The sequence below is a fragment of the Varanus komodoensis genome, unplaced genomic scaffold (genome assembly GCF_004798865.1).
Source record: "Varanus komodoensis strain SLA01 unplaced genomic scaffold, ASM479886v1 scaffold2, whole genome shotgun sequence".
Taxonomy (NCBI): Eukaryota; Metazoa; Chordata; class Lepidosauria; order Squamata; family Varanidae; genus Varanus; species Varanus komodoensis.
The window spans coordinates 47,528,539-47,548,670 of record NW_025335568.1 but is presented as its reverse complement, the minus strand read 5'-3'; the positions used below and the strand labels follow the sequence as shown (position 1 = coordinate 47,548,670).

Genomic DNA, 20,132 nt, shown 5'->3' with positions numbered 1-20,132 from the left:
GCCAAAGAGCAAAAAGCAACAGGGTTAGGAAAAAGTGGTGTTATAGTCTGCAAAAATAAGCTGTTCCAATGTGTTTTGGACCACATGAAAGCCCTTTCTCAGGGAAAGTTGTAGGCCAACCTTTATATTACAGAAGGAAAAAGTCCCTCTGTCTTTAAATGTGTGTGTGATATAATGCCAACAAAAACATATAATTATTTATGAAAACCAAACACATCTGATGAAGCAAAGATTTTCTTTCATTTTATCTTAATAAGCAGTTGTATTTGTGAGATAAAATGCCATTTTTGCTTACCTGTCTTAGTCCCCAGGAGCCTGATCCAGCCAAGGTATGGCACTTTGGATTTGAAGATACTTAGGAAGAAACAACACCAACTGTGTCAAAGATGATATGCAGTTTATTACACACAGTGACGAACTATGGGTGCAGAATGGAAACCAGCAAAGAAAGCTAACCTTTACCTGTGGCCAGAGTGGTTCCCTGAATTTCAGGGTTGTTGCATGTGTCTCCAAAGTTGCCCTGTGTGAGTGATGTGTCAATTCTACTCTCTAAGTTAAGAATAATGGACAATGCTCCTTGCCATGGATTTTATAAGACACCTCTCTCCCACTGTTTCAGGATCTGTCGGTATGCTCTAAACCTGGGAGATGGAGGTGGTGGGGGAAAGTTGCTTGAGTAAGGCAAACAGTTTAATTTTCCATCAAAACAGCTCTTATCTACAGAATGATTGGGGAAGCCGGGAAGCTTCAGGACAGCAAGCTGTGGGGCTCTTTGTAACAAGCTGACAGCCAAAGGCTTTGGCAGGGCTCCAAGAAACTGTTCTGGCGTTTAAACTCTGGGAAAGTTCACTGCACTACCTGTTGAGCCTTAATGACCTCCTTGTCACTCTTCATTTGGAGCCCATACAGTACATTACCCCAGTGCCTTTTGCTCTTTAGCATCCTTTGTGGGCTTTCCCATTCTTTTGGAGGTTGGAACCAAAGAGGGGAGACCACCGAGACCAATTTTAATCGGCTTCAGCAAGGCTGGAATGACTCCAGTTCTGTCTTTGGGCATGTCTTTCCTGTAGTCCACCCTTCCCCTGCCTGGTGCCATCCAAATGCTTTGGACCTTACCTGCCATCAGCCCCTTGAAGAACTTGGATCTGAGGTCCCAGACATTTGGCTGGTCCTGGGCTGGAGAAAGCTGCTTTGGTCCTGATCTTGGCTACAACATTTTAGCCAAGCCTTCCACAGTTCAGGAGTTTGGGACTGCAATTTCCACCACAATAAGCATGTATGATGACCAGGGATGTTGGGAACTGTAGCCCCAAAGATTCAGAAGGCAGAAATGTATGGAAAGTGTTTTTTTTTTTAGCCAGTCCACCTGCAACTTGGCAGGGTTAGAAAGCTGCTTGATCTTACCCCCACCCATACATAATCTTTGATCATCTGTGGACTCTTGAGCAATGGAAAAAGTTCTTATTATCATGGAAAAATTCTTGCACAGTAATGACCATGGAAAGAACCCTTCATATATTATCTGTAATTTCCTGATAGTGAGCTGTTGTTCCATTGTTTATTGATTGCATTTATATCCTGTCTTTTCCTCAAGGCAGAATTTTCTCTCTCATGGTATCCTCACAACAATCCTGTAAGTTAGATTAGACTGAGAAGTAATGACTGGTCCCAGGCCAGACTCCATAGAGGAGCAGAAGGGCCTTCCTGAAACACCGAGAACCCAAGGCAAAACATTCACTTGAGGGCCCCTCGAATGGAAGGCACAGTGATGCCTTAGGCCTTGCATTGAAGATCCCACAGTGCAGCTCCCCCCCACCCCAATTTTGGACCCATGGCCACATTTGGGAATTTGATAAATAGCTGTGGGTGCCACCACAAAATGGCTCTCATGGATGATGTGGTCAGTTGTCTAATGGCTGTTCTTGGAGAATGGTTAGTCAAAAGAGTGTAGTGGGAGAGAAAGACCAAGGCCAGGAGGTAGAAAGAGAGATAATGGGCAAAGATGATGAAATAAGGAGAAAGGGGTTGGGATGAGAAAAATAGTGAGGCCTGAGGCCAGGAGTAGAGAAATAGAGACGAAAAGGAATGGGTCTTGCTGAATGGAAGAAGACTGATTAATACCAGGAAGCAACTCTTTCCTTCTGTTCCTGCCCTGAACAGTGGCAGGTTCAAGAATAAGAAAGAGAACTTGCTGTCCTGCTGTCAACATTTCTAAAATAAAAAAGAAAGTTTTGTCGGTGGAATGGCGTGGACAGCTTCATGGGCTGGTGCCAATGGAGGTGTTGGGCTGGGTTATTACTATTGATACAGCCTGTAGCTGCAACCATCTTGTTCCTACAGTCATGCTGGAAGGACATAACTAGTAGAGTTAGGTCAGTTTCTTCCCATTAGGATTATGGAGTTCAAGTTAGTTGGACACTGAAAGAAAAGAGCTGGCCACTGTGCAGCATTGACAAGATGTGTATATCAGCCTGCACGTGTGAGGTTCAGAGCTATTGTTCCTTTAAAAAGATCCTGGTGAATTTGAATCAGGGTCTCTCGGGCTCTAGTCAGATACTCTAATCCAGGTTTCTTTCTTTCAATGTTTTAGAGTTCAGCTCTCAGAATTCCTGACCAGTGGTCATGCTGGCTGGGGCTGATGGGAGTTGAAATCCAAAACATCAGGTGGACATCAGGTTGGGAACGCTTTTTTAGTCACTACCCCACACGAATTGGAATTTGTTGAGTTTCCAGGTTCATTACTGGAAGGTGTCGTACAGGATGATTTTAAGAATGGGGAGGCAGAACAGAAAAAGAACCCTCTTAGTCCATCATTCTGTGCACACAGTGGCCCACTACTTGCCCACAAGCAGGACATGAGCGCAACAGCGCCCTCCTACCCATGTTCCCCAGCAACAGATGCACAGAGGCATACTATATCTGATCCTGGAGGTAGCAGATGGCCAGCAAGACTAGTAGTCATTGACAACCTTCTCCTCTGTGCATATGTCCAGTCCCCTTTTAAAGCCATCCGGATTGCTAGCTAATTTGTGGAATCGGGAATGACCGGAGTGACAATAGATATTTTTTTTGCTTGCAGTCCGTGATGGGCATAATGGCCAGTCTGTCATTACGGCTTGCAAATGCAGAATGGAATGGAAATGTATTGCTCTCCTCATTGCATTTGCCTCCAAGCAGGAGTGCCTGAGCAATTGTTGATTGTGATTTGCCTGGCTGTAATGGAGACACGTGATGCGTATAAATAATGCTGGAGTCTGCCTGGCTCTGTAAATGCTCCCCCTCCTTTTATTCTCCTGGATGGGCAGACAAGTGGGACTCCCTGGTGTCAACAGCAATTCCACTCCTTCCTCTTTCATCTTGCACTCAACCTTTCATTATTTGCATGTGAATTCACTTGGGGAACCCTCCTCGCCAGGCTGTGTCTGACCTGCTAAAATGCAGGTCTCCAAGCCTCTCAATCATCTTATTATACATAACAGCTAAATAATTCTGCTTGCCTGAATATCAATGACTTGCAAATGGTGGAAAAGGGCAGATGGAGGGCCTCATATGAAACCTGCTGGAGGCAGCATATTGGCCAAACATTTCAAGCCAGTGAGTGACAGATTTTGCATGAGGAAGGACCCCAATGTTTGGCAGTCACCCAGCCACTTTTGAAATATCCCCACTTTTGGCCCTAATGCCTTGAGAAAGTCAATGGTTCATAGAAATAAGCAAACAACCCAAAACCTCTTATACTATAATAGAATAGTATTGCTAGAAGGGTCCAACTGGGTCCAACCTCCTGTTCAATGCAAGGGTCCAAGTTAAAGCTGCATTTTGAATGCTTCCAGTGTGCGAGAACCCACAGCCTCCCTATGTAATTGGTTCCATTGCCAGATTGCTATAATATTCAGGATTTTTTCCTGAAGTTCAGCCAGAATCTGACTTCCTGTAACTTGAGCCTCTTATTCCATGTTCTGCACTTGGGGATGAGCAAGAAGAGATCCTGGTCAACTTTGTGTGACAACTTTTCAAGCACATGAAGAGTACCAGTCTATCTCCTCTGTCTTCCTGAAGCTAGAAACTCCCACTTCCTTCAGCCTCTCCTCACATGACTTTGTTTCCAGCCCCTGAATCATCTGTGTTGCCCTTCTCTGAACCTTGTAAACTTTGTCTGCATCTTTCTTAAGCTGTGATGCCCAGAACTAGATGAAACTCAAGACCAGAACTAGATGAGTACTCAAGATGAGCCCTAACCACTGCAGAGTATAGAGCAGTGATGGTAAACCTTTTAGAGACCGAGTGCCCAAACTGTGACCCAAAACCCACTTATTTATCGCAAAGTGCCAGCACTACAATAAAACCTGAAAATTGAGGTTTTAGTTTAGAAAAAACAACTCACACCAGTCCAAGCATATATATATCTCCTTGGCAGAGCACTGACCAGCCATGCGAAAGTTCGGACATGTGGTGGCTAATGAGTCACAACTCTTGATGTCATTACCTGGCGCCGCTACTCCTTTCCAAGCATGAGCATGGCCCCTATGTGCGCTGTTATCTGATGCTTGGCTGCTGGGGTTGATGCTGGGGAGACTTGGCTTGCGTGCTGACAGAGAGGTCTCTGTGTGCCTGCTGTGGCACATGTGCCATAGGTTCGCCACCACTGGCATAGAAGAACTAGTACTTCACATGATTTGAAATAATACTTCTATTAATGCTGCCTAAAGCAGCAAGTCCCTTTTTGTAGCCACACCATGTTGTTGACTCATATTCAGCTTGTGGTGTACAATTATTCCAAGGTCTGTCTTACTGGTAATATTACTGAGCCAAGTATCCCCATCTTGTAATGGTGCATTTGGTTTCTTCCCCACCAGGTGGATTTGTCCCTATTAAATTTCATCATGCTTTCCTCAGCCCAGAACTCCATCCTATGCTTTGCATTTTGTTTCTGTCTTCCAGGGTATTAGCTATTCCACCTAATTTTGTGTCATTGGCAGATGTGATAAGCATTCCCTGCACCTCATCCAATTCATTAATTAAAATACTGGAGAACAGTGGACCCAGCTTGTTACTTTTCCTCAGTTTGAGGAGCTTCTATTGATAAGCACTCTCTGAGTCTAATTCTGTAGCCAACCATGGATCCACGTGAGAGTTCCTTGATATAGCCGCATTTAGCTTGTTTGCTAATCAGGATATCAAGGGACACTTTGTCAAAAGCTTTGCTGAAGTCAAGATATATTATATCCAGTGTTCCTACAGTCCACCAGAGAGATTATATGATCAAAAAAGTTGGTTTCTAGTAATCATTGCATTGATTTCATGGTATCTGCAGATTTAGAAACTGCTCCAGAATTTTTCTTGGATCTATTTCTCTGCAGTAAACAATTCTCTGTAGAACATTCCTCATTTCATCCTTTTGATGTGTTCATTATGGAATGAACATCAAGAGTTTGTGCCTTTTTGAATTTTGGATGCCTGTCTCTAGAGGAATGGCAATGCAGTCCTATATTTGTCTGTTTGTGTTAGGTGTGCGGCTTATGCCAAATAGTGTTTCTATAAGATAATCAAGGCATACTTAACAGCTCCCTATTTTCCATAGCTGGTCTTAAATTTGCTATATTATGCAATAGCTGGAATTATTTTCTCTTACACCTTTGGATGGAGAGCATCCCTGAGTTTTGGAATAATGTCTGGCTGCCAAGTAGCAGTCCTTGCATTTGCAACAAATAAAAAATAAAAAGATTGAAGCACCTGAAATATAATAGCCATTCTTCTGGTTTTGTGAAAATCATTTCAGCTGCCAGAAAAGACTTCACAATTGCAAATACTAGTTCACTTGGTAACTGATCAAGATCTGACAGATTCTGATAAGTTTAAAAATGTTCCAGTTTCCTGTGAACTATCCATCCTAATAGTTAGCAAATTTGTATTATTATTATTCTCTGTTTCAATGAGAAATTTAACACACTCTTGAAGTTCATTTCCTAGTCATTCCCCTAGAAAAATCTATTCTGACTATATCATTCTCTTTTCTGTTCTGAATATGTCGAAGAAATAAGCCCTCTTTTATATAATTGACACCTTGCTACTCAAAAGTTGAATAGGAACTTGAACTCACAATGCTCTCCATCATACAAAGTAATCATATAAAAATCAGGAAACAGCATGGCATGATTTCTTCCCACATTTCTTAGGATGGTCTAATCATGGCATTAATGAGGCCAAGTAGCCATTTGTCTTTGTGTTAGTTCAGTATCCCTTGAAGAAAAAGAACTCATTCCTCTAAATGATAATACAGATGATCTTACTTTTATAGCTTTGGAGAATGGACAGATGCTTGTCAGCCTGTGCAAAGCAATTTATTGGCCTCTTATTCTTCCTCAGGGCAGGAGCCAATATAGAATATAACCCAGGAACTGTGAGTTTGGCACTCTCCTTGCCTCCAATAGGATTTTGTTAATAGGCTGAGATCAAATGAGTATTTCATAGGCTTAGGACACATTAACTGTTGCACTTTTGCAAGACTTGTTCTCATTCTGGTGGATCTTATGCCCATGCAATGCTTCAAGGCTAGGCCTGGTGAGATGATGGGAGAAATCACAGAAATGTGGTACACAGGCATATCTAAGAAGATGTGGCATGATTAGTTTTGTATCATCAAACAACTTGTTTCAAGACGATCATCTGGATTTCAGAGTTTACTTCTGGAACCAGTTCTGGGTGCAGTGTTAATCCCATGCCCTTTGCGGTATGGTATGGCACTGGATATGATAGCAGCCTCTTGATTCAACTGAATCTGGCTTTATGACCATTTGAAAACACACAAGAATCTCATGCAACAGATCACCAATTTTTATTTTTATCCCAGTTCGAACCTCCTCCCATCCCACCCCAGTAGCAGCTTGATGGCTCTGACTAGCATGTATAAAATCAATCTCAGGGTCAGGCCACAGATTTTTTGCATCATTTACTTGGAGGAAGTTTCACTCAGTGAGATGGAATGTCATGACAGTAAAATCCAATTTAAGTCCTAAACAGAGTAGACCCATTGATATTAATGGGACAAAAGCTGGTCATGGCTAATTTGAGTCTAATTAATTTCAGTGGGAAAATTCTAAGCAAGACACACTGCTTTTTTGCCTGCATCCTTTGTCAGGTTCAGTGGACCTGTGTCCCACTTGCAGAGAACAGCTGTCTACTTGAAGACATTCTTAGGGATGTCCAGTCAAAATCCATTTTAAAGATAAGGAAAATGGAGGGCCAGGAGTGCCCTTGAAGTTGCCCATCCAAGTTAGCACTTGGACAGCAGAGTGAGCATCAGGAATGTCACAAGACACCTGAGATGCGCTGCATTTCTATTTAAATTCTAGTAATTATTTCTGATGCTGCACCTACATATATATCAAACAGCACTTGTAAATTTTATGCAAATCCATCATCTGTTGGTGATGTGCAAATGGCCACGTGATTGATACATCCAGCACAGCTTCTTTCCATCCCACAGAAGGGATGGTTCAAGAAGAGACAGAATTGCACAAAGGGACTTGTCAAAAAAAGAGCTTGTAAACCTTTAGCAACAGCCACATTTGGCTTGCATTATGAATTACATATAAATGTGAAAAACCAGTTTGAATCCTCAAATTACAGCTGCTGCTTTTCTGAAGGCATCTGGTTCAGCTGGTGTGCAAATTGCTAATCTTTTTTTTTTCTCCCTGACAGGAAATTATAATTGCACTTTTGAAAGACAAGAATATATTTGGCATGTTGCAAATAAAAGAGATAAAGGGATTAAATAAATAAGGAAAAGTACTGAAAGAAAATGGTAATGAGGAATTATATTCAATATTGCAAACATCCAGGGTGCCATATGTGGCTACGCACAGTGTTAGAATGCAATTCTCAAACCATTTACCCTGGAGTAGCCTCTTTGAAATCAATAGCATTGTTCCAGGAGATTTTTCAAGGAGGGTCTTTTCACACCCCAATTCTGAGCAAATTACAAGCAAGCCTAAAGAAAGGGATAACTGAGCAACCTGAATCAGTGCAATGAAGCAATCATATACAATACATTGTGCCTGGGTGGGTTTACACATCACTTCAAGCAATGGTGTACTGTTTCCATGGCTTTTTGCCTCGACCCACTGGTCAGATGGTTGCATGGTTCTACTGCCACATGGTTTCCGCATTCACTGCTCTCCCACTCTTGCCACACATCCCAGCAGTCAGCACTACCAAAAATCTGCTTCCATTCCGCTTTGGGCACCAGCTGTCTCTTTCTGATTGGTCTGCTGAGATTTTGAGGCAGTCGCTTCCTCCTCCCCTTCCTGTGTGTACCTGCACCTCTGTAACACTTTCTAGCCATTCTGGTTCCAGAGGTTTTTCATGAAATAAAATAACTCTTTTGCTATGATCTCCTCCTTCTTCCACTGCACAGTCACCTGCTTTTTCCCTGTTTCAGAGAGTAAACAGAATGACAGGCACGTCGCTCAGCCAATAGAAACAAAGGGAGTGATGCTGTGTTTGTTCACTGGGAAAGGCAGGTAGTAGAGATCAGATGCCTAGAGCAACCCCTTCCATCACTGCCTTTTTCATGGGACTCACTACCACTGGTAAAATGGTGTTCCTGGGTCTAGACTAGGACTGAGAGGAAGCCTTCCAGAATTCTCCCCTCCAGCATCTGCAATCTTCCTTTAATTCATGGCCCAGTCCTGCAGGGTGAGCCAAGCCAAGGAAAGTCTGTGAATGCTTGCGGATCCCCAGTTGCCAACCTCCCTTGTCATGTGTGGCTGCCCAAGAGCAGCTGGGAGGTGGAAGAGGGTTCCTACAAGCCATTCCTGGCTGCCAACTTCCTTTCTCACCAAGTACAGCCAGCAGTGGCAGTGCCAGGCACAGAAGAGTATGTGGAGGTTCAGTTCCTGGTGAATGCCCCGTGACTACTGGGAATGCTCACCAGGAACTTGGACTCAGGACTGCTGCAAAGAGGACCAGAGTTGAGGGAGGTGAGCCTGGGGAATACGGCAGATTCCCGCTCCCAGTTGGATTCCTTACATGCCCCTAGAATAAATGATTGAATCTCTCCATGGCTTTAGCAAACCAGATATACTGCACCAAAATGCTGCACTTGGGTTCTGAGCAGGTAAACAAGAGAAAAAAATTGCCATGGCTTCTCATGATGTGTGAGCCTAGCATATATGTGTACAAGAAATAAATGTGTAACAGCAGATAAATAAAATAAATTGCTGGCTAATATGAATCAGCAATCTCTCTCTCTCTCTCTCTCTCTCTCTCTCTCTCTCTCTCTCTCTCTGTGTGTGTGTGTGTGTGTGTGTGTGTGTGTGTGTGTGTTTGAGAGAATGCATGCATGCATGAATGAATGATGAATGGGAGGAGTTTCGGAATGGATTATGTTCATGGTTTTGGTTCTGCTCACTTTGACCACCAGCAGGTTACTCTCAAGGGACAGCAGCACTCAGGAAGGAAAGGTTCCCCAACACTGGTGTCTGCACAGGAACAAACTGATTTCCACCACAAAGCTTTAGATTGCTTCCCACATTGGCCATGATTTCTCTATATGGCTCTTGACCACTTGAGGGACCAGAGATGGTCAACAGAAATGTAACGTATGAATTGGATCTTCATGGATGCTTTGTTGCTACAATTTGCAAGACTGATGTGCCTCCAAAAGCCCACAAAGCACTCAAGTTATGGAAATCACAGCTGGAATTTTGATAAGTACAGTACCTGTGCTGCAGGGATACAAACAAGAGCAGGCCCATTCTCGTGAGGCCCAATTATCTCTTAACTGGATTCAGGAGATCCGGGTTCTAGTTCCCTCTCAGCCACAGAGCTCACTGGGTGACTTTGGGCCAGCCACAGACTCTCAGCCCAGCCTATCCAATATAGGTTGTTGTTGTGAAGATGAAATGGAGAGGAGGAGAATCTTGTAAGCAGCCTTGAGTTCCTTCAGGAAAAAGACAGGGTATAAATGTAATGTAAAACTTATTTTTATTTTACATGGGGGATGGGGTATGAGGCGAGACTGAAGGAACTGGGTCTCTTCAGCCTGGAGAAGAGGAGACTCAAGGGGGATATGTTGGCGACATACAGGTATGTGAGGGGATGTCACATGGAGATAGGTATAGACCTGTTCTCCCCTGCAGAGGAAGGCAGGACACGCTCCAACGGAGCAAAGCTCAGGGAGCCAAGGCTCCATTTGGATGCCAGGAAGCACTTCCTGACAGTTAGGACCCCGAGGGTGTGGAATGGGCTTCCGCGAGAGGTCGTTGAGGCGCCATTGGTGCGGGTGTTCAAAGATAGGCTGGACATGCACATGGTGGGCATGTCGTGAGTGGAGCCGGCTGGTGCTGGAGGTCAGACTAGATGGCCCGGGAGACTCCTTCTGACTCGCTCTATTTTTATTTTATTCTTTTATTTTCTTGAATAATGCTTGAGGGTGTGGTCTCCGAGCACAAGATGCAGCAACCTGGGTGAAACTAAGGGTCGTCTGATGAGTTCCTGGATGGGAGTCTCTACCTGGACACTCTATGTACATCAGGTGGAGTTTCATGGATGGAGGACAGTAAATAAACTCTTCCTTTGAACATGCCTACAAGATAGGAATTGAAAACTGATTTGCACTTTTAATAGACTGAGAAGTAACACTTGAAAAACACTGAACAATGCAAAGTTGGTCTATTTGATTTACTTCCCTTTTACGTTGCTACGCTCCTTATTTGGTAGTTACCATTTTTTATCTTCCTCCAAGAAGTTTATGATGGGATATATGGAATATCTCATACTTATATTACTGCTTATGACAAGTCAAGTGTTTTGCAAAAAAGGGTGTTATGATCATGACTAACTCAGCTTTGGGCTAAAGCCAAACACACAAACAATAGAAAAGAACAATTTGGATGAAAGTCTTCTTTTGGAGGAGTTATTTGGATTAGCACTTTGAGCTAATCATGGGGAGATTAAATGGGAGTAGGGACGGACAAAACTGTCAGTGTTGTGTTTTCTCACAATTGAATTTTTAAAATCTCAAGTTCTTTGTATGCCATTTCTGAAGAAATTTGAGAAGTTTGGCAAATCCTTAACAACAGAAAACTCAAACGAAATTCTCACTCATTCCTAGTAGAAAGAGCTGCTGTAATATTCTGTCTAAGCAGCCTGGAATGATAGAATAAAGCTATGGGATCAGGCCTGCCTAGCAAAAATGTAAAAGTACCCTCTGAATGAATTTGTACAAAACACTAATGAAGACAAATAGTCTATTTAAATGTAACTGGAAAGTCCCCATTCAGATAGCAGCTGGCATGATTGTCCTCAGTCAAAAGATAGAAGCCAATGACAAATAACTGAATTCATGAAGAACTGAGATGACAATGGAGTAAATGCTCATTAGCACTTCTTTTCTTCTTTGGCAGCTATTATAATCGCATTGTTTAGCATTCCTGTTAGCAGCTTGGCATTGGCAAATGCCAAAAAGTCAACATTATAATTCACTGCAGATGGGAAAACACATCTTGAAGGGAACCTGTAGATGGAAGGCTTTCAGCAGTGAAGGATCTTGAAGAGAACAAAAGACGGTGAAGATGGTGAGGTTATTGTCCAGTTTAAAGATGAAGGCTATTGTGCCGCAATATAAAAAGGTGAGTTCAACTGAGGATATATTTTACAGCTGAAATGAATTGGTTAATTGTGCACTCATCCAAAAAGAGGAAAAACCTCACCAGAAAAGAGGACCAAAAGTATATTGAGCAACATAAAAATTGCATCTAACAAAATTTGCATCTTTTAGTTGAAAAATTAGGAATAATTCTTATAATTTAGGTAGAAATACAATACATGACACCACGTGTTCAAGCCTCCTGAAGATCCATGGGCATCTTCACACCCCTGTTTTTTATTCTCCTGCTGTTTTATCTTTAAATTGGACTCAAACCTGTCAGTCCTTCAGATGGACAGCTGTCTGACAACCCTTCAGGTAGACAAAAGCCTTCTGTGAAGCAGGTCACGTGGGTACTGTAAATCCTGCACTCAGGAGGCACAGAGCAGAATGTAAAGACTTGGCTTAATGGAGGTTGGAAAGAAGGTGGACAGGCTTGGTCTGCCCTTTGTTGTCCTTGGTCTCTTATCCTCCCTCCCTCTCCCTGTGACTCAGCAGCAAAAAACAAGCAATGAAGACCACCTCCGTAGATGGGGCACTGTCCCTGAGATGCAGGGCAGGCTGAGGAGCGGTGGAAAGAAGTCAGCTGAGCATTTCTTTTCCTTCCATTCCCGTCCTGCATCCTGCTCACTGTAAGGCAGCTTCCCACCACCTGTGCCACTACCTTCTGTTTCTAGAAAGTGGAAGGGAGAGACTTGAAATTCTGGCTTGGTCCATTTGGCATAGGGTGGAGGTTAAGGGTAGGCGCGGTTGGGCAGCCGCCTAGGGCACACATCTCCGTACAGGCCCATGGATAGAAGCCTCCTGGATATGCTCCTACTTTTCATCGCTGTAACATGCTCATTCTGGCCCACCCAATGGTGGTGGTGGTGAGGAAGAAGAGGAGGAGCAGCAGCAGTGGATACCTCTTCTGATTGCTCACTGTTAAGCAAGCAAGTGATGGCAGTGATGAGATGGAGGATGAGGAGCAATTGCTGCTGGTGGCATAGCCTGTGAGAAAGTCCACTCAAGGAGAGGGGGGCCCACTGGAGATGACTTGTGAAGACACTGAAGACACTGGAGCTGCCATGAATGGAGAGCTGAACCGTATACTAGGCTCTGTATTTCTATGCACCTTGCATGCATTGCAATAAGGCTGAATAGCCACATCTTATCTAGCCATGGGTGGTGCAGAGTTCTAGCTCTTGTGGATGTTTCTGCATCCTGCCAAGAGGAGAGCTCCATCTATTTGACTGGAAAGAAGGGAAGCCACAGAATAGGTTGTGTGCCAGGCTGCTTGTTGGTCAAAATCTAAAAGTTATGCTCAGGTTCCACAGTGTGGGCCATGTTTGAGTTGACTGATAATTAGAACAGAAGAGAAATAGCATGTGAAATGACCAAATAGCCTTCAATGGTGGCAAAATGCTTTTGAATAGGTTTGATCATGCATGCATATCCTTCCCCCTGGTTCATAGGTTTGGAAGGGGTGGTGCTATGTTTGTGTGTGATGCAGGAAAGAACTTGCAGCCTCCCTTCCACCTTGGCGCTGCTAACATATAATGTCCAGCATTTTAGCACAGAAGGGCATTACCACCCTCTCCAGATAGATCCAGCCTCAATGTCACAACTGAAATGCTACCTCAAACAAGCCATGTCCTAACAAGCCATAACAGAAGGAGAGCACTGAAGTTTGGAGTATTTCTGATGGGGTTCAGGGGAGATTGTTTGTCCTAAGAACTGATTCCAGAATACTCTTGTCTAACCCTGTGGGGTTATATGCTACCCCCAATGCACTTTAAATTGCAGAATCTACATAGACACCAATCTGCATCTTAGTCTCCCAAATGCACTATGTACCCATGTTTCAGACTTTTGCCACTTACAGTTTTCTTTCTAGAAGGAAAAACACATGTGGAGCATAACCAGCAAGAAATGTTTCCTGTTTTTTTCTAGGGAAAACTAGTCTAGGGAAGCAGATTTAAGTACTCTGGGTGTCAGTAGGTTGGCAGAAGCCATAGAATTTTATTGCAGGAACTTGTATGTCACTGGGACTGATTTCTTATGGGCTTAGAAAAATATCCCACATGGTCAAGAACATTCACTTTTAGTAATACTGCATTTTTGCCTAAAGTTTTACCTCGACAGTTTATACCTTCTCATATCATTATTTTTTCAGTTTAAAATATTCTTTTGACACCAGAGATATATTTGAAACCAGGAGCATTTTAGCAGCCCAGGATAGATTGGAAAACAGTTTGGGATATTAAAATGGCCCCCAAACACATCTGTGTATGTTTTTAGGTATATTAGGTGACAGTTAAACAATTTGGAGGCATGGATTGGGATTACAGCAGGGCCAGTTTTGGTCTGTGGGACCAAAGTTCAAAAACCCTTCTGGGAGAGTATTTCACAGAATGATCCTATGGCCCCTAGAGAGCATCAAGGGGGGTAAAGGATCCTTCAGATTCACAGATCTGAGGTTGGAGATAGAGCTCTGGCGCCAGAGCTAGTGATCTGGCTTGCATCGCCCTCCCTCCCAACAGCAGGTGTAGAAAGAATCATACCAGTTGCTCCTCTGAGGTCACAACATCAGAATTTTAAAGGGGATAGGCAAGGAAGAGAATGGGGCTGCTAGAATATGAGGTGCTCCTGGGTGTGCTGCACCCTTTCTCTCCCCACCCAAAGCACCACAGCTTGATGGCTAAAATCAGCTCTCTGTCTGACTTGGAAGGCAGGAGGCAAAGATCACCTTGACACTCCCCCTGCCCTGCCTCTATAATCATCTGAGATCACAGGCTTACAGGCAAGCCATTGGATTGTACCCTGAATGACCTAATCAAGGGGGTTTGGTCTGATCACTTCGCTTTCTATGGAATCAGCATAGCCATGTGATTGGCCCCTAGCCACATGGTTAGGCTATATAAATATTTTTCCTGCCACTTGAGAACTGGATAAACAGCTTCTATTTGGCTTGGAGAATGTCTACACAGCACTTTGAAAAATCCTTCAAACGAAAGCATGCTAATGGGACATTTTTTAAATCAAGGTAGAGGTTTGCCAGAGCAGGCTGTTCTTCCCTGTAAATTAACACTTCCCCCTTTTAAAGAATGCAAGAAGAACAGTTTTGGCTGTAAGATTTTTTTACAGATTTCTATTTATACCACTGTTTATGGTAACTAAAAATCTTCTGCATTCAAGAGGGTGGGGAAGGTTTAAACTTTGATCTTCCTCTTACTTGGGTTGGGCAGCCTGAAACTGTACAGCCAGGCTAAATTAGCTGGAAACAAGTTTGACTCATCCTTGATGGTTCCCCTTACTTCTGCTCTTCTCCCTATGCCCAAGGACATTCATGTTCTGGCTGCTTTGTACTTCTTTGGGGAGATGGAAGGATAAGCCACAGTCCTTCATTAGGAGCAGAGCAATTAAAAGCACACACTAGTTTCAGTTTTACTTTTAATTCAGTTCAGTTCAGTTTGAGTTTAGGATGGATTCATTAGAATCAATCTTGTCTCATCTGGTCCAGAATGGTCATCTGTGACTGCAGGGGCTCTTCAGGAGCTCAGGCAGGAGTTTCCTGCCCTACCAGGAGAAGCTACAGTTCAGACATGGGACCTTCTATATGCTAAGTGTGTGCTCTGCTCCTGCCCCTCATTCCAATGGAAGCTGGTGTTGAAAGCAAAAGGTCAGGGCCAAAATGCCAGGAATATAGGTGTATTTAGGTGTACCTTAAATATGTATATTGGTGTATCTTAAAGCTCTTACTGACATTGAGTAAGCCTCAGGAGAGGCATTTTAGCTTTTTAATATGGGGAAAGACAGAGCAGAAATCAGGAAACTCCTAAATGATTGACAGCAGAGGGAAAGGGGTCGGGCTTGTGGAAGGGGGGATGTCCACCTGCAGGCCAGCAGTTCTGTAGTCAGAGCAAGAAGCACTGGCTGTGTCCAGACAACACAGTAACCCACGCTCAAGGGTCCAGCATGGGTTGTTACTGAGCCATGTGTCACTGTCAAATGTGGACTATTATGTTGTCTAAGCACAGTCCAGCAGTGCTTAGAAACCATGGTTAACCATGGACTTCCCATGGAGTAAACCTATGGTTCGTTGCAGGGTTATGGAAGTCAGGTTCTTCTTTGTGGTCTCCGTGCGTCACACATATGCACTTTGCATCTGCGCAGAGAGCCTGGATCTCCGCAAAAGCCCAGATATATGGATGTACAGATGGCCACTCAAAGAATGACAGTTATAGATAAGCAACCTGCCTTTCTTCTTTCTGGTCTCACTGCATCACGCACATGGGCTTTTGCACTGATCCAGGCCCCCTGTGCAGCCATGAAAGCCTGTATGTCCACATATGGCCACTCAAGGAATGGCAGTTACAGGTAAACAACCTACCTTTGTTTGCCATGGTTTGTTATTTCTAATTTTGTAAGGCTGTAATTTGCAGGCAACTGGCCTAGAATAACACCAGTAACTTGGATTTGCAAGCAAAGGAGCACTAGGCCAGCTCTTTCAGTGTTGCTCATCAAGTAATTAGACATTCTGCCCATTTCATGTGTGCATTGTAAAATCACATCTGTGGTCCTGCTTCTCATTTGTGCTTCATATAACAGTGTGACTATCACTAACACGGCTTTATTTGCTGTTTTGTTCTTCCTGTAGCTTGACTGTGAGCCAATGAGAGGTTGGAACAGATTGGTTTAGATGCGGGCAACTCAGTTTTAAAAAGTACCCATTTGGCCACAATGTTCATTGAGTAATCTGGGGGACAAGTGACTGTTTTTCTTTCTGATTTGCTCCTTTCACAGTAACATCCTTGTTTTTGTTTGGACTCCCTTGTCCCAAGAGTGCTCTCATCTTCCCACTGAGAGGTGAGATGCTCTGGAACATGGAAAGGTGCAAGCCAGACTCCTTTAAAAGGAACTGGCATTTTGACAGCAAACTCTCAGAACCTCAGTTCCTTTCAAAAGAATTTCTCTTCCCCCCTGCAGGACTCCCTGTGGTTTTTTCACAGGGACATATGCAGGCATGAGTCAGGCGTCCTGTTTCATCTAAGACAAATAATGCTCTACTAGTTGATTTTCTTTTCGTCTCTTATGTTACCCCTCCACATCTTTCCCAGTGCTCAGTACGTGATGGAAGTGTTGTCTTTTTCTCTGTGTGGTCTCATTTGATGATAATACCAGGAGTTCCTGGCCACATTCCATGCATAATTAATTGCCACTTGGGTTTTAGATTGCAGGGAGGCCAGTCTGGCTCTAAACATTGTGTTTGTTCCCATCTTTAGGTTGCGTTCCACCCTGCCAGCTGGTAAGTGAATGAAACCTTTCACAGTGAGCCTAATGGGCATGAATGGTTGAATCATTGTTCTTGTCGGCCCTCTAGTTAATCTAGTGACAAACAAGGTTCAGGCTGCCGCAGCTGACATTCTCTTTCCCGCTCCTATTTTTTCAGGGCAGACAAGGTCCAGGAAGGAATTTCAGCATGATGATTGTGGCAGTGATGATAATGATTTCTTTCCTCGCATCCTTTCAGATGCAAAATGTTCCTTATGTGATGGTGATGGGCCGGTGATTCCAATGAAACATTCTGTCAAAGCAGTTCCTGGGGAGTTCTCCAGAAATTCAAATGGATTTGATCTTTGAAGTCATTGGTTAGGAAGGGACCCAGTCAGTGTCTGTGGGAGACCAAGTGCATATGAGGATGGGAAGAGAGGATCAAATTTATTTTAAACTCCTGAAAGAGTAGAAAGTTAGAGATAGAAGCAAACAAAAAAAATTTAGGAAAAAAATATATAGCCATGGTCCCAGTGGAGGGTGTACTAGGTGTGTATGTGTGTAGTGTCTCTTGTGTCATTTATTTTTCTGTTGCATGATGTATTTTGTAATTGCATTTTAAAAATAAAACTAAAAAAGATTTGTTTTAAACTATTTTTTCTTGTAAAATTGTAACAAAATAAAACTATAAAGAACGTAACAAAAATGTAGCTGCATAGATGTGTCAGTTTATATCAGTTCATTTTCAATATTTCATATGAAATATGTATCTCACTCTGTCACACATACATATATTTGCATATGAAGATACAGATTTCTAATTACTATACATAAACTTAAACAAAAGTAGACCAAATGTGTATCCATTCACAGATGGATTTTTCCAAATGTTGAAAGTGTTGTTAGGCTCCCATCCATTTCATTATTGGAGGTTAGTATTTATGCTTCCAGTGTAATATCAATCTTTAAGCTATCAAAAGGGCACAGATACTCCATTTATACTGACCATGTGTTAACTTCCAGGATGCAGGCAGATAATTTCAGAAGCCATGTGCATAGGTAAATAGTAAAGAATGTTCCATTACCAAGTTTATTCATATTGTAACCTCTTCCTAAAAAGTGGCAACTACTGGACATTGCCAAAATGTATGTTTAAAAGAAGCATTTGCTGTGTTACATGCCCAGTAATTAGCTAACACACTAACCCTTGTTGAAGAGCCCGGTTGTGGTATCCAAAGACATGGAACAAGAGTTTTTGTTAAATAAGGCATGCCCTGAGAACCATAAACACTTCATATAGGGATGCTAAAGCAGTAATCCATTGATTAAGCAAAATGTGACAGTTCAGATTAAAGATGCAATTTAATATTCAATATTCTGGTCCCAATAATGGTTCTGCTTCTGTATAGTATTGAATAATGCATGGAATGTATTATTCTCAGGGCAGGTGGGCACATTCATCTATTCTGGTATGTTGTTAGACTGTTTTGCGACTGTTTTCAACTACGGAACACTTTTTGAGAAAAGATCTTCCAACGGCCAAAAGAACAGTACTAGAAGAATGCAGCATTAAATAGTGAATCCTCTCTCTAAAATCATAGAATCAGTCTTTGGGAGTGGGCATCATAATGCAGTAACAGAACATAGATACTGAATGTAGAAATCTGAGTCTCAGTTTCTATCCCCAGCACCTTCAGCTGAAAGTGGATCTTGGGACCAAAGTGAATATAAATTGCTTCTTTAATTCTAGAGTTAGGCATAAGGCCCCCAATCTGGATCAGGACTGTAGTATGATAGGAAAAGGCTGAAACTCTTGCCCATCCTTCAAGCTAAGGTTACACTATGTACTGGGCCCACGGCACCTACTCCAGAATAGTAACAACAACAACAACAACAACAACAACAACAACAACAACAAAGCATTGTCTGCTTTGGCCCTTCTGCAGCAAAATTGTGGAAGACCCCTGCTTTGAGACCTTGGAGAGAGGCTGCCAGAAACAGTTTTGGGCTAGATGGTGCCATGGTTTGATTTAGTACACTGATGTGTTTTTCTCAGAAACTGCAGCTACATTTTTTCCTTCAAGGATATCTGTTACAATGCTATCTATTAAATGTGAATTTTGGATCCCAGTGTTCATAGAGATATGTGGTCTATTTCTTCTCTGTGTTAACTGATGCAGTATTGTGAGGCCTATGGACTGGATCAATAAATGGAATTGAATGGATTCAGGCAGCTTCATATTTTCAAAGATGCTCCTTTTATTGCTCCCTGGACAATAAGGACAGCATGTCCAAGCATATGCAAAAGATCCCTGTGTACTTTCAGCTATGAGGCTTAACTGGCATTGTCCTAGCCCCATGTGTGGACTGAGTTTTGCATCTGTTACCCTTATGTATGTTTACTGAAAGTAAATTCCACTTAACTCAAAGGGAAAATTCCTAGGTGGTTCTGCAGAGGATTGCAGCCTGAGACTGAAAAGACAGTGACAAAAAAGGGGGTGGGGATGGGCAGAAGAGTAAAGGAACTGTCATTATGCTGTGTTGGGATTAGATGCACAGCTCTCATTAATGTTAATGGAAGAGTCTGCCCAGTTCTCTGAGCATCCAACTGAAAACATCCTCTGAGACCCTGTAGAAAAGTCACCGTTTGATTTGTATTGGATCTTGCATTTTTCTTTGCCTAATTAATAATGCATGTTTGTAACATGCTCAAACAGACTTGGAAAGAAAGTCTTGTAAATATAAATGTCATTGCATATTTTCCATTACTGCTAAATTGGAATAATTATTAACTTTTGCATGGCTAAGGCATATAACTTTTTTTTAACAAGGTGTCTTGGCTTGATTTGAAGACTGCAGGGATGAAAATATCTAAGCTACAAACACCTCCCTCCGCAGACATTTTCAAAGCCATTTTGCCCTTACTGTTCAAAATCTGGGTCACAGTTTTAACATCGATTGTTCAGCTTTTTGGAACATTACTTCCCCCACACCCTTATAGTACCGTCTAGATGAAAGCATGCCTGTGGATTAATTTTAATTAGCTCTCCAATGCAGCAGTGGGAAACCTCCAGCTTTCAAAGATTCACCACCTCTCTCATGGAGCTTTCTTGGGTTCCTCCAGAACTTGGAGCATGACTTCCAAGATCTGCTGCTACCAGTATTCCCATGGCTTCCCCCGCTCACTTTGCTCCCAGCACAGGGTGATGGCAGGATCACTTGTCACTGA

At 42.8% G+C, this 20,132-nt stretch overlaps 1 protein-coding gene across 5 annotated transcripts in view; it reads left to right on the top strand.

Annotated features, from left to right (window-relative positions):
- The window catches only part of LOC123022600, a 39,672-nt gene that overhangs the window by 8,302 nt on the left and 11,238 nt on the right, over positions 1-20,132 (top strand). For 3 of the 5 annotated variants that reach the window (XM_044428448.1, XM_044428445.1, XM_044428443.1), the window contains exons 1-2: positions 337-524; positions 11,409-11,633. The gene's annotated coding sequence lies outside the window, so the exon portion shown is untranslated. Of the gene's footprint in view, positions 1-336; positions 525-11,408; positions 11,634-16,914; positions 16,938-20,132 lie in introns of those variants that run through there. The other 2 variants (XM_044428446.1, XM_044428447.1) reach the window with 2 other exon arrangements.